Genomic DNA, 13,028 nt, shown 5'->3' on the forward strand with positions numbered 1-13,028 from the left:
TTGCTCTTCATACATCTCACCCTCTCCCCATGTCCATAAGTTTATGGAATGCTCTTTGCTGAGATTTTCACAGAGTTTTCTTCATTAGGCCTCTGCTCAAATGTCACCACCTCAGTGGTGGTGGTTTAGTTGCCAAGTCATATCTTTTTGTGACCCCATGGACTGCAGCCTACCAGGCTCCTCTATCCATGGAATTCTCAAGGCAAGAATACTGGAGTGGGTTGCCATTTCCTTTTCCAGTGGATCTTCCCAACTCAGGGATCAAACCCAAGTCTCCTGCATTGCAGGTGGATTCTTTACCAACTGAGCCACCAGGAAGCCCCACCACCTCAGAAAGGCCTTCTATGACCGTGTCATTTAACATAGGAGCTCCCCTGTCCCTTTCAAGCAAAAGTCACTTTTTATGGACTTACTCTGATTTTTATTTCCTTTCTGGCACTAATCATTGCTAAGTGATATTGATATTGGTATTATATTCTACATTTAGTTGTCTATGCATTTGTTTTCTTGTTTCCCCTATAATGGCAGCTGTATAAATGCTCTTCTCAGATTTTCTTCAAGAGACCCTCTTGTAGGAAGTATAACTGACAGTCACAGCTTACACCCCTCTGGATACACCATTGCATTGACACCAAATGCATGCTTTTCCCAGGCTGCTCCTAACCAATGATTGGGTATGACAGGTACCCTATAGTTGTCCCAGAACTGAACGATGCAGGACTCCTCTACTGAATAACTTTGGCTTTGAGATTATCCATTGACCTGGCTAAAGCTTTCTTAGAGTGGTGCTACAGTCTGAGAGTCTTTTTACCCAAGCCTCCTTTCCCTCTTTCTTTCTACAAAGGTCAGACCTGCATTAGGTCTGAAGGCTCTCCCTAATTATTCCTGCTCCCTTCCTTTTATCCCTCGGAGGCATTTTCCCCAATAAATATCTTATACCTCTAAACCCACCTTGGTATCTGCTCTTGGAAAGACCCAAACTCACCCATCTACCATGTGCCCACTGAAGAATCAGGGAGATACTAATAGGACCACTGGACAAAGAGAGGCCTGGAAGTTGGACTGGGATATTGAAGGTAGGGACCTCAATGTCTAGAGGCAATAGTGTAATAAGGCAGCAGCAGTGGATGCTATTTCATGTGAAAAAGTCAAATGGAACTACATGCATGCAATATGTGTATGTGTGTGTGTGTTAGTCGTGCAGTTGTCTCTGACTCTTTGCAACCCCACGGACTGTAGCCTACCAAGGCTTCTCTGTCCATGGAATTCTCCAGGCCACAGTATTGGAATGGGTTGCCATTCCCTTCTCCAGGGGATCTTCTCAACCCAGGGATGGAACCCAAGTCTCCTACATTGCAGGCAGATTCTTTACCATCTGAGCCACCAAGTAAGCTCCATGCAATACATATCAGGCGAGATACCAGATCAGACCAGCCATCCTACAGCAAACACCAGCAGAGACAAGCAGAAAGCGATGGCACTGAGAATTGGCTAGCCATCCTCCATTTTCTAAGAGGATATGTGCATTTTCTTCTGTACCACCAATATTTCACTGGGGTAGGAGGATTCCTGAAAAAGATTAAACTAGTTACAGTAAATAAATAAGCCATATTTTTTGTATACCTATGTGTAGCATATAAATCATTTACCTCACAGAAGAGAGGACATTAACATCTTTAGTTTTAACTAAGCCATTTTAACCCTCTTTCTCGTCTTTTGGTCAATTATCAAGCCAGTGAATCAAAACATATGGGTTTAAAGATCTGGATTTAGTCTTGTCCTTGCTTTTTACTAGATTTATGGGCCAGGAAAACTTACTAGTTTCTCAAAACTTGTTTCCTCAACCATAAAATAGGGTAATCTATTTCCAATGCAGAGCACATGATTATGGTGAGGACAAATCACATATTTAAAAACTCATAGTTGATTTATTTTATTTTTTAACTTTGCAATATTGTATTGGTTTTGTCATATATCAACATGAATCCTAAAAGAAAAAAAAGAAAAGAAAAGAAAAAAAACTCATAGTTGAATTTATTTTGTTAATTTTATAAAACAGTATGCAAATATAAGGTTATTTACAAAGATCTATTACAGCCTGAAAATGCTGATCTATTCTTAAAACTGTTTTTTTATATTCTGTGTACCTTTTATATAATGATGCCCTCTGCTGTTCTCTTACATATCTTTACTTCAGATCATGCAAGAGACATGGTGTAAATCATCATTCTATCCAAGATTGTTATAGTGGGAATGATACATGAAGATCCATTAGTTTCATTTTAAAGATGAGACCAAAGCATGAACATAATGGCAAAGTACCCGGGTGTGCAAAGTTGCTTTAGCCATGTCCAACTCTTTTGTGACCTCATGAACTGTATCCTACCATGCTCCTCTGGTCCATGGGATTTCCCAGGAAAGAATACTGGAGCTGGTTACCATTTCCTCTTCCAGGGGTCTTCTTGACCCAGGGGTCGAACCCAAGTCTCTTGCGTCTTCTGTACAACAGGTGGATTCTTTACCCATTGAGCCACTTGGGAAGTCCAGCAAAGTGCCTACAATCAGTCAAACCAGAACCAGAATCCAAGCTTCTAGACTCCAAGTTCAGTGCTTTTTAATCAGAATGGCAATATAGAAGTATAAAAACACTAGAGTTCAAGTTGAATGTCCAAGTAGACTATCGTTTTGCCCCCAACACTTTTTCTTCCTCTTAAATTCATTATCAACATTAAAAAATTATAAGTGGCATCTACCCAGTCACCCAAGAGAGAAACCTCAAAGGCAGTTTTAATTCTGTCCTCTTCTTTACCTACCACATTAAATATATTATATAGTCTCATTAATGCTTCCTTCTAAATGTATTTCACCCTCTTCTCTATTTAGACCACCTTGATTGAAGTCTTCATATTTTTACCCTCTGTTATTTCAATAGCCTAAGTGTTTTAACAGACTACAGATTTGCTTACCTCTTATTCATTCATTCATTCAATACAATTCTTGCTTAAATCCTTAATAATATTCCAGGCAGTATGCTAGATATGGAGCATTAAAAGAGAAGCAGACATAGTCTGTGATCTCAAGGAACCCCAAATCTAGTAGAGATAAATATGCACACAAATGTGGAATTCTATTTCCTTCAAAATATTAACAAAACTACCCATTGAGGACACAAGGCTAAGTTTATTTTCTCCATGTAAGGGGGAGTACTGGCTCAGTAGGGACTCAGTAGCATCTATAAAGGGTGAAGGTGAAGTCAGGATATTCATGAGATTGTGCAGTCTTGTTTATAGTGGGTCTTTCAATGGGGAGGGGCCTGGATCACAATGCAATAGTTTAATGCTGGTGGACCTAGTAGGTGAGGATTTAGAGGAGAGGGGTTCAAAGAGTTTTGGGGTGTAAACTATTGGTTGATGATTTCTGTTGAGGAGTTGATGGTTCTCTTGGTAAGGTCCTGGTGGTGGTGGTGGTGGTTTAGTTGCTCAGTCATGTCCGACTATTTGCAAGCCCATGGACTGTAGCCCACCAGGCTTCTCTGTCCATGGAATTCTCCAGACAAGAATACTGGAGTGGGTAGTAGCGTTTCCCTTCTCCAGGGGATCTTCCTGACCCAGGGAATGAAACTCAAATCTCCTGCATTGCAGACAGATTTTTCACCAACTGAGTTACCAGGGAAGCCCAAGGTCCTGGTAATAAAGTTTATTAGCAACTTTCACCTTTTTAGGCAAGAATTTCCTGAAATAGTAAAGTTATGTTGATGAAGACAGTAGAATAGTAAAGGCAAAGGATGTAGACAATAAATTGTTGTGGTGGTAGATTGTTTCACTTCTCATAAAGAAGTACAACAAAGCATTGTAGATACATATGTGGGATACTGTGGGAACATGGAGGAGGGAGTGCCCAATGAACCCTGGGGTTAGAGTGGCAAAGAATTAGAACAGGTTTTACAGACTTTATCTCTTAAAAGGTGAAGAATATTCTATTTTTGGCTATACCTCGTTTTATAAATCCATCTATCAGTTGATAGACATTTGGGTTGTTTCCACTTTTTTGGCTATTATGAATAATGCCACTAGGAACATTCATGTAGACATTGTTTTGGTGAACATGTATGTTCATTTATCTTGGGTGTATACATAGGTGTAGAATTGTTGGGCTATATGATCACTCTATGTTTAAATTTTTGAGGAACTGCCAAATTGTTTTTCAAAAGGGTGCACCGTTTTTAATTTCTACTAGAAATGCATGTGTTCAGATTCCTCCTCATTCTCACCAACACTAGATATTTTCCATTTTTTTTTTTTAATTCTAGCCATCCTAGTGGTATAAACCCGTATCTCATTATAGTTGTATTTCCCTAGTAACTAATGATGTTATTAGAAAACATCTTTTCATGTGCTTCTTGGCCATTTTTATATCTTCTTTGGAGAAATATCTTTTCAAATCTTTGGCTGTTGTGTTTTTAATTTTTTCATTGTATTTTCTTTTAATTGTTATGTTGTAAAAGGTGATTACTGTGGATATATGCCTGATTTGCAAATATTTTCCCCATATTGTGTGTTGTCTTTTCACTTTCTTGATGGTATCTTTTGAAACACAAAAGTTTACACTTTTTTACTGAGGTAAAGTGACATACCATAAAATTAACCACTTTCAAGTGAATATAATTCAGTGATATTTAGTGCATTTAAAATGTTCTACAACCACCACCTTTATCTAGTTCCCAAACATTTTCATCATCACCCCCTAAAAACTCCCTGTACCTATTAAGCAGTTGTTCCCCATTCCTCATTCCCCCTAGCCTCTGGCAACAACCAATCTATGTTGTGTCTCTATGGATTTACTGTGCTGACTATTTCATATAAATGGAATCATGCAGTATGTGACCTTTTGTGTCTGGCTTCTTTCACTTACTTAATGTGTTCCAGGATCTTGCACATTGTAGCTTGTGTCCTTCATTTCTTTAAATGGCTGAATAAATTGGGGAGAGTGAGTCCTCCAACTTTGTTCTTCTTTTTCAAGATTATTTTGGCTATTTGGGTCCCCTTGCAATTCCATATTAATTTGAAGATTTGCTTTTCCATTTCAACAAAAAAAAAGGATCATTGAAATTTTGATATAGATTGCATTGAATTTGTAGATTATTTTGGGTAGTATTGCCATCTTAACAATATTGTCTCCTAATCCACACAAATGAGATATCTTTCAATTTTGTCAGATCTTCTTCAATATCTTCCAGTGATGTTTTGTAGTTTTCAGAGTACAAGTCTTTTACCTCCTTGGTTAAATTTGTTCCTAAGTCTTTTATTCTTTTGATATTATTATAAATAGAACTGTTTTTCCTAACTTCTTTTTTAGATTTTTCATTGCTGGTGTGTAGAAACTCAACTAATTTTGTTTTTTTGTTTTTGTACCCTGTAACTTCGGTGAATATATTTATTGGTGTGTGTGTGTGTGTGTGTGTGTGTGTGTGTGTATTCTCTTGAATGCTATAGATATACAAAACAATATATATCAATGTTATCTGAAATAGAGATACTTTTACTTTTGTGTTTCCAATTTAGATGATTTTTATTGCCTAACTGATCTGGACTAAAGCTTCTAGTATAATTAACATTTTAAATAGTAATAGTAAAAGCAGTTATCCTTACTTTATTTCTGATCTTAGGGAAATATTTTCAGTCTTTCATCATTGAGTATAGTACTAACTGTGGGTTTTTCATAAATGGTCATTATCATGTTAAAGAAGTTCCCTTCTATTCTTATTTTGTTGAAAGTTTTTATCAAGAGAAGGTGGTTGGAGTCCATCAATTACTTTTTCTACCCTAACTAAAATCATGTGGTTTATTTCTGTCTTCTGTTAATACACTGTATTACATTGATTAATTTTCTTATGTAAACCACCCTTGCATTCCTGGGATAAATTTCACTTATTGTGGTCCTTTTAATATGCTGATAGATTTGTTTGCAAGTATTTTGTTGAAATTGCTTGAATCTGTATTCATATGGCATATTTGCCTTTAGTTCCCTTGTGGTGCCTTTGCCCGGCTTTGATATCGGGGGAAAACTGTCCTAATAGAATGAATTCAGAAGTGTTCCTACTTCTATTTTGGGGGGAGAGTTTGAGAAGGATTGGTGTTCATTCTACTTTAACTGTTTGGTAGAATTCACCAGTGAAGCCATCTGGTGCTGGACTTTTCTTTGTTGAGACTTTTTTTTTTAAATTACTGATTCATCGTTAATGTTATAGGTCTATACAGATTTTCCATTTATTCTTGAGTTCATTTGGTAATTTGATTCTAAGAATTTGTTGTCATATGAAAGTTTTAAATTTTGATTAAGTCCAATTTTTATTTTCCTTTGTTGCTTATGCTTTTATCATATCTACAAAACCGTAGCCTGACTCAAGGTAATAAAGATTTGTTCCTATGTTTTCTTCTAAGACTTTTATAGTTTTAGCTCCTATATTTAGTTCAATGGTCCATTTTGAATTAATTTTGTTTATGGCATGAGAGGAGGATTGAAGTTTATTTATTTCTGCATAAATGGACAGAGGAGCCTCGTGGGCTATAGTCCATTGTGTCACAAAGAGTCTGACACGACTAAACGACTTTCACTTCACTTCACTATGGATATCCAATAGTTCCTGTACCAGATATGAAAGCAATAGGATTTTGACATCCATTAGCTTTGTGTTCATCAGTCCTCCAAACTTTGTGTAGACTTTAGTATCAGGATGGGGGTATTGCATGGAGTGTTATTTTTGTGTCAGGTTGAAGAAGCAGGGCATACAGCATTCTGAGAAAGGTCTTGCTTGTTGGGCAATTCAGAACAAGGCAGGACATACTGACATCTCCCTCAGACCTCAGCCCTAAATGAGAACAAAGAAGGCTGGCAACTGTCTTCATGGCAGGCATTTAGAATGCTCATAAAGCTCTCCACTTGCCTGACACTTATCTAACATGCAACTTATGGGTTGGATTGAAGCTTTGGTTGCTCATGGCTCCAAGCACAAATCTTTTCTTCTTTCCCTTCTCATTCTCTCAGGACTCTTCTCTTTCTGTTTCCCAAAGTGGCTGCAAGTAACCTGAGAGATCAACTAAGATGCTATTGGTGGTGGTGGTAGCAGTAGTAGTAGCAGCAGCAGATAAAAAGAAGAGATGGGGAAAAATAGAGAAGATGGACTTGGCAGGGGGTGAAGAATAGAGAAACTAGAAAGTACCTAGGAATGAGCAAGAAGGGCATCCAGAAATCCAGCAGCGAGGCTTTAGCATTTGCAGAGAGGAGGGGCAGAAGAACTTTAGTAGTGCAACAGATGACTACAAGGCAACATTCAAGTTGGAGAAAAGTTAGAGGGGGTGGCAGTGGGCAAAGAAGAGAAAACACTCAGATGCTTTAATAGAGAGGAAACAAACAAGGAAATTCCCATTTCCTTCTAGAGGAAATTTAAGAAGTATGAACATAGTTGAGAAACATGGCTCACACTCTCTCGGTACTTAATCTCCATCTCTTAGGCCGGCTAGAAGACTAGAACTACTCTGATACCGTGGTTCAGTGTAAAGGCTGAAATATGTGTAATTTTCCCCTGCCAGAGAACATTTGCAGGTTATTAAGAACTGTGACAGGCTTGTGGAAAAAAGAACTGGAAAAAGTGAATGCATTTCAATTGCATTATTAAAATTGCACTCTGGGGGGCAGTGTGGCAGAGTTTAAAGATCCCAAGCTTTGTAGGAGACAGACATGAATGAGTCCAAATCTTGCTTCTGCTGCTTTACTCATTGTGTGACTTTGGACAACTGGCCTTACCTCTCCGAGCCTTGATTTTTCTCCCTCCAAAATGCAGCTTCTAGGTACCTCCTAGAGTTCTTGGGAGAACTAAGTGAGAGAACGTCAGCAAAGCACCTAGCACAGTGTCTGAGTCATGTACTATTAGGTGTTCAGTGTGAGCCAGTTCCTTCCTCAGTCTCTTTTCACTGCATTCTAGGCACAAACTGGAATGGTCTCCTGTTGCTAAAGGCTTTGACTCAGTAACCCTACTTCTGATATTTCATTCCAAGGAAACTCCCTCAAAGAACAGAAAACATTTTGTGGTCAAACATGTTCATTGTGTTTGTTAATAGTAAAAAACAAAACAAACAAAAAACAAAGTAAAACGAATATCCCAAATCTCTAACAGTAAGATAATGTATTTATTAAAAATAATATCCATGAATATTGTAACTACACAGTAAAGTGTTTACATTATAGTATTAATATAATAAAATTTACACATATGATTCTGTGTGACTATTAAATATGTTGAAAATATGCATAGAAAAATACTAAAATGAAATACACCAAAATATTAATGATGGTTGCCTTTAGATGGAGAGTTATGACTTTTAAAATATTTTCTATCATACACATAATTACTTTTTTATTTAAAAAATAAAATTTAATTTAATTACAGAATAATTTTTAAAAGGCTCTTGAGGAATACTATACAGCAATGAGAATGATCTACAGCTACATGCAACAGTATGGATGAATTTCATAAGCATAATTTTGAGCAAAAGAAGCCAGGTGCAAAAGAGTACACAGTGTATGATTCAGTTTATATAAAGTACAAAATCAAGCAAAACTAAACTATGCTATTAATCAGGAGAGTGAGCAGGTAGTAACTTATGCATCAGGTTCCTTCTGCTTTGTACATTTCCTTCTGTTCCTTACATTTGTGAAATTCATTATGTCTGTGTGTATGTGTGTGGGGTGGGGGTGAAAGTGATTGAAAAGGGACACAAGAGAGCTTCTGGGATCTCGTAATCTTCTCTTTCATGATCTGGGTGCTAGGTGTGCTCAGTTAGTCAAGATTTATCACCCTTGTGAATATTATAATTTAATAGAAAATAAAATATAAAATAGATGAATGGATGGATAGATAAGTAGGCAAGTGGATAGACAGACTGAAAATGTACTAAATGAAGGCAAATCATCATTGGTACCCTATCTGAAGGCCAAAAAGAAACCCTTCTTTGGCCACAAGATGGCGGCATTAGTTGCTTGGAAATCAAATTCCAAGGTGCTCTTTGAGAACCAAATATTTGGTGTAATATCTTCAAAGAAGAGGACTTAGAGATTTTATAGTCCAACTTACTCTAATTTTCCAGATGAAAGTAACAAGGCCATAGAAAGATGATTTTTCCAAAATCACACTGCTGATTAGAAGACCTAGGCTGAAAACCCAGGTTTCAAGGCTATCAGCTTGCATTGCCACACTGAAAATGCAGTTTCAGCTCTGGTTCCTTTCTACCATATTCTGGAATAAGATGTTTACCAAGAAGTGCCTCTCCTTTTATAACTCCAAAATGCAGAAGTCTCAAATGAACTGGAAAATTCATGACTAGAACTGGCAGTACTGACAGGTTGCAGTGTGAAATTTCCTTATATGAATAATTTAAAACATCATATGGCTAAGACTGTGTGAGCTGGCTTAGGTTTCTACTTCCTTAGATGTGAAAGATAGACCAGATACCCTCTCTGTTTTTTTCCTCTCCTTCTCTTTGGTTCTTTGTTCTCCTCCCCTCCTTCCTTCCTTCATTACTGTCTCGTATCTCTGTTTGAAACACAGGAGTCCCCAGTGCCTCCCAGAACCAAACATTCAGAATCAAGTGTAATGTCTTTCTTGAACAGACCAGACCTCAGCCCTGTGTCAAGATTTATTTGTCACTGTTGCAAAGGACTTGCAATGGAGAGCCCATGTAGAAGATGAAAGTGTCAAACTAAGATGGAAGATTTCTGTCCATCTAACCTGGGCCTTTGGAGAAGCTCCTTGATGGATAAGGACATCAACAGGCAGAGAAGGAAGACCCTCAGCGGATTCTACAGTGTGCACAAAAATCTTTGATAATCTCTGATTGAAAGGTGGGCTTCATATATATGGGCCAGGTGGATTGAAAGAAGGAGGGTGGATTTGTACCCCAGGGAACCTTGGGCCGTGCCTGGAGACATTTTTGGTTGTCACACTGTGAGGAAGGTACTACTGGATTCTAGTGAATGGAGGCCAGGGATACTGCTAAACATCCTGCAATGCACAGGAGATCCCCCACAGCAAATAATTACCCAGCCCCAAATGTCAACAGTGCCGAGGTTGAGAAACCCCGCACTCTATAAAATTGGATCCCAGAGAAATAATGTCACAGAAGCCAGTTTTTAAAAAACCAGGACCCCCCCCCCTCCAAAGAAAAAACCCAAAACCACCAGAGAAACACAAATGAATCACTCAGTGTCTAACTCCAGGATGAGGACTCATAGGGAAGTGAGGACCTATAGAGAAACGGTGCAGTTCCATTTGGGTTAGTTCCTATTTTATAATATAATATTGCTTTTTTTTTTATTTCTGCTGAGACCAGAAGCATTCAAGTCAGTTCTTAAAACACTGAGTGCTCTAGGCAGTCACAGAACTCCTTCACCAAGGGCACTCCCCAAGGTCTACGTTTCAAGGTAAGGGAGTCAACCTTAGCCTGACATTTCCTTCTCTGCTCTCTTTCTAAATTCATGACAAAGGAATTTGAATCTGAATCTCCTTTGAAAGAACTGCTAAACATTTCCTGGCATCACTCACATTTTATATATGACTAAGATCATTCCTGACACCTCTTAAGAAAACATGATTGTCAGCCCACCGAGTCCAGACTCCAGCTGCTCCCAGTCCCACCCCTAGTCCTGCTTGTTGTCACCTACAAGCATAAAGGACACAAGCAGAAAAGCTCAACAGAGTGAAGCCTCAGGTTACCAGAACTCCTTTTTTTTATGTCTGAGAGAAGTGTTCTGTTTTATTTATATTTCTGGGTAACCAAGGTATAAACAGAAAAGGCATTGTTTCAATTCTTGTGGCTAAAAATCTTTATAATGTGTATGTCTCTCTTTAGGAAGTTAGGAAGTAAGAGAACCTGGAAGACAAGGTTGAAGCAGATATTTTCATGGCCTTAACCATTGTCTTGCTCATCAGTGACCACTATCCAGGCCTGAAGACGGTTATTGGAATATTAGAACTTTAGAAGTAGTCCAATCCCTCATTTTACAAATAAGAGAACTGAATTGCAGAGAGGGAAGTGAACTGTGTTAGATCATGGGGTGACAGAGCTGAAAAGACTTCGAACCAGCTTCAGTGTGAGCATATATTTTCTAAAATTGGGAAGGGAAATAATCTTACTTAAGTTGAAGGTCATTGCTAGCATAAATAGAAGGCATAAGTTTCTGTTCTTCATCCACTTCTTCTGTAAGTACCAGCCAGAACTCTACTGACAGAGTAAAGGATTGAAGCAATTTTCTGAATCATTTGGACTGAAGCCCCATTGCATAGCTATAGCCTTTAAATATATGTGCTGCGGCTGTAAAGCAATGTGACCAGTTTCCACAAACCACACAAGAAAACTGGGCACACTATTATATATTCATACTGCATGCTCTGGATTTTCCATGAATACAGGGAACAGGAAATCCAGAAATAACCCCCAAACTTGTTTCGGAGCCAATTTCTACCTCTACCTTCAACAGACCTTTTGCAAAATCCACTAAGGAGAAGCAAAATGAACTTAACCATACCATTACATTTCTTCTTATCTTTTTTCTTATGCATGTTTGTTTCACCTTCCCCTGGTGCTAATACCAAGGCACTTGGCAAAACCCTCAAAAGGAAGGGGGAATATAAGGAGATGGCAAATGAAAAATAATCATGTAGTAAAAGATTCAAATGATAAAACAGTGATTGTGATGCTGACACTTCAAGAGAAAGACGATTTGTTAACTTCTCCCTCTAATTATGCCCAATACCTTTGCTAACTTAAGGTGTGGTTCAAGGATGAGCAGCATTGACATTAACTGAGAGTTTATTACAAATGCAGTCTCAGACCCTTATGGCATTTCTCAAGATAAACAAGATCCCCACGTGATTTGTATGCACATGAAAGTTTGTGAGGCACTGATGTCAAGTATCGGAGAAGGCAATGGCACCCCACTCCAGTACTCTTGCCTGGCAGATCCCATGAACGGAGGAGCCCGGTAGGCTGCAGTCCATGGGGTCGCTAAGAGTCGGACACGACTAAGTGACTTTACTTTCACTTTTCGCTTTCATGCATTGGAGAAGGAAATGGCAATCCGCTCCCGTGTTCTTGCCTGGAGAATCCCAGGGACGGTGGAGCCTGATGGGCTGCCGTCTATGGGGTCGCACAGAGTCGGACACGACTGAAGCGACTTAGCAGCAGCAGCAGCAGATGTCAAGTATGGTGAGGATAACTCTGGATTAGGACTTGGAAAACCAGGTTTCTCTTTCTGCTTCTGTCACTTAGTGGCTTAAAAAATGTATCCAAATCACTTCTGCTTTCTGTGCTTCAGTTTTCTCCTGGGTACAATGAGGGAATTGAACTAGAAAAACTCTGAGGGTCTTTATGCCTCCAAATTCTAGAATTCTAATGAACAGTGCACACCTGATCTTGGATGCTTCTTCTAAAACACCTAGACTTTCTTCAGATCAGCAAAGCTTACAATCGAAAATCCAAGTGGTAAGGTACTGACTACCTTGGTCATTTCCAACTCCTCCTTTTGGTCTGTACCAGCTTCACTGGCCCTTCCAAGGATTCTGAAATGGAATGGTCATGATTATCACCATTCCTAGTTTTTCAAAATGAGTGCATGTGAAGCAACAGGAGAGGGCAGCTCTGCTGACAGTGGGAGGAACCAACATTTTTGACTGTCCCCCTGGAGCTGGAGCAAACAGAGGTAAATTCTTCCAGGATGAAGAGAGCCAGGGACAAATTCAGAAGCTGATCACAGTCCACCTGGCATTTCCTTCTCACAGAATTACCCAGGGAGTACTAACTTTACCCCCAGTATTTATTTTTTCTTCTTCTACTTGCCCATCTCTTGAACCAGGTCAAGTTGGCTCTATCACCACTTAGTGTTTGGCTATGGCCTTATTTTTTTTTTAATGAGCTAAAATGAGGTGGCAGGGAAGCATCACCACAAAGCCAGGGTCATGTTCTATAGGAAAAGAG

Source organism: Bubalus bubalis, chromosome X (genome assembly GCF_019923935.1).
Source record: "Bubalus bubalis isolate 160015118507 breed Murrah chromosome X, NDDB_SH_1, whole genome shotgun sequence".
Classification (NCBI taxonomy): Eukaryota; Metazoa; Chordata; class Mammalia; order Artiodactyla; family Bovidae; genus Bubalus; species Bubalus bubalis.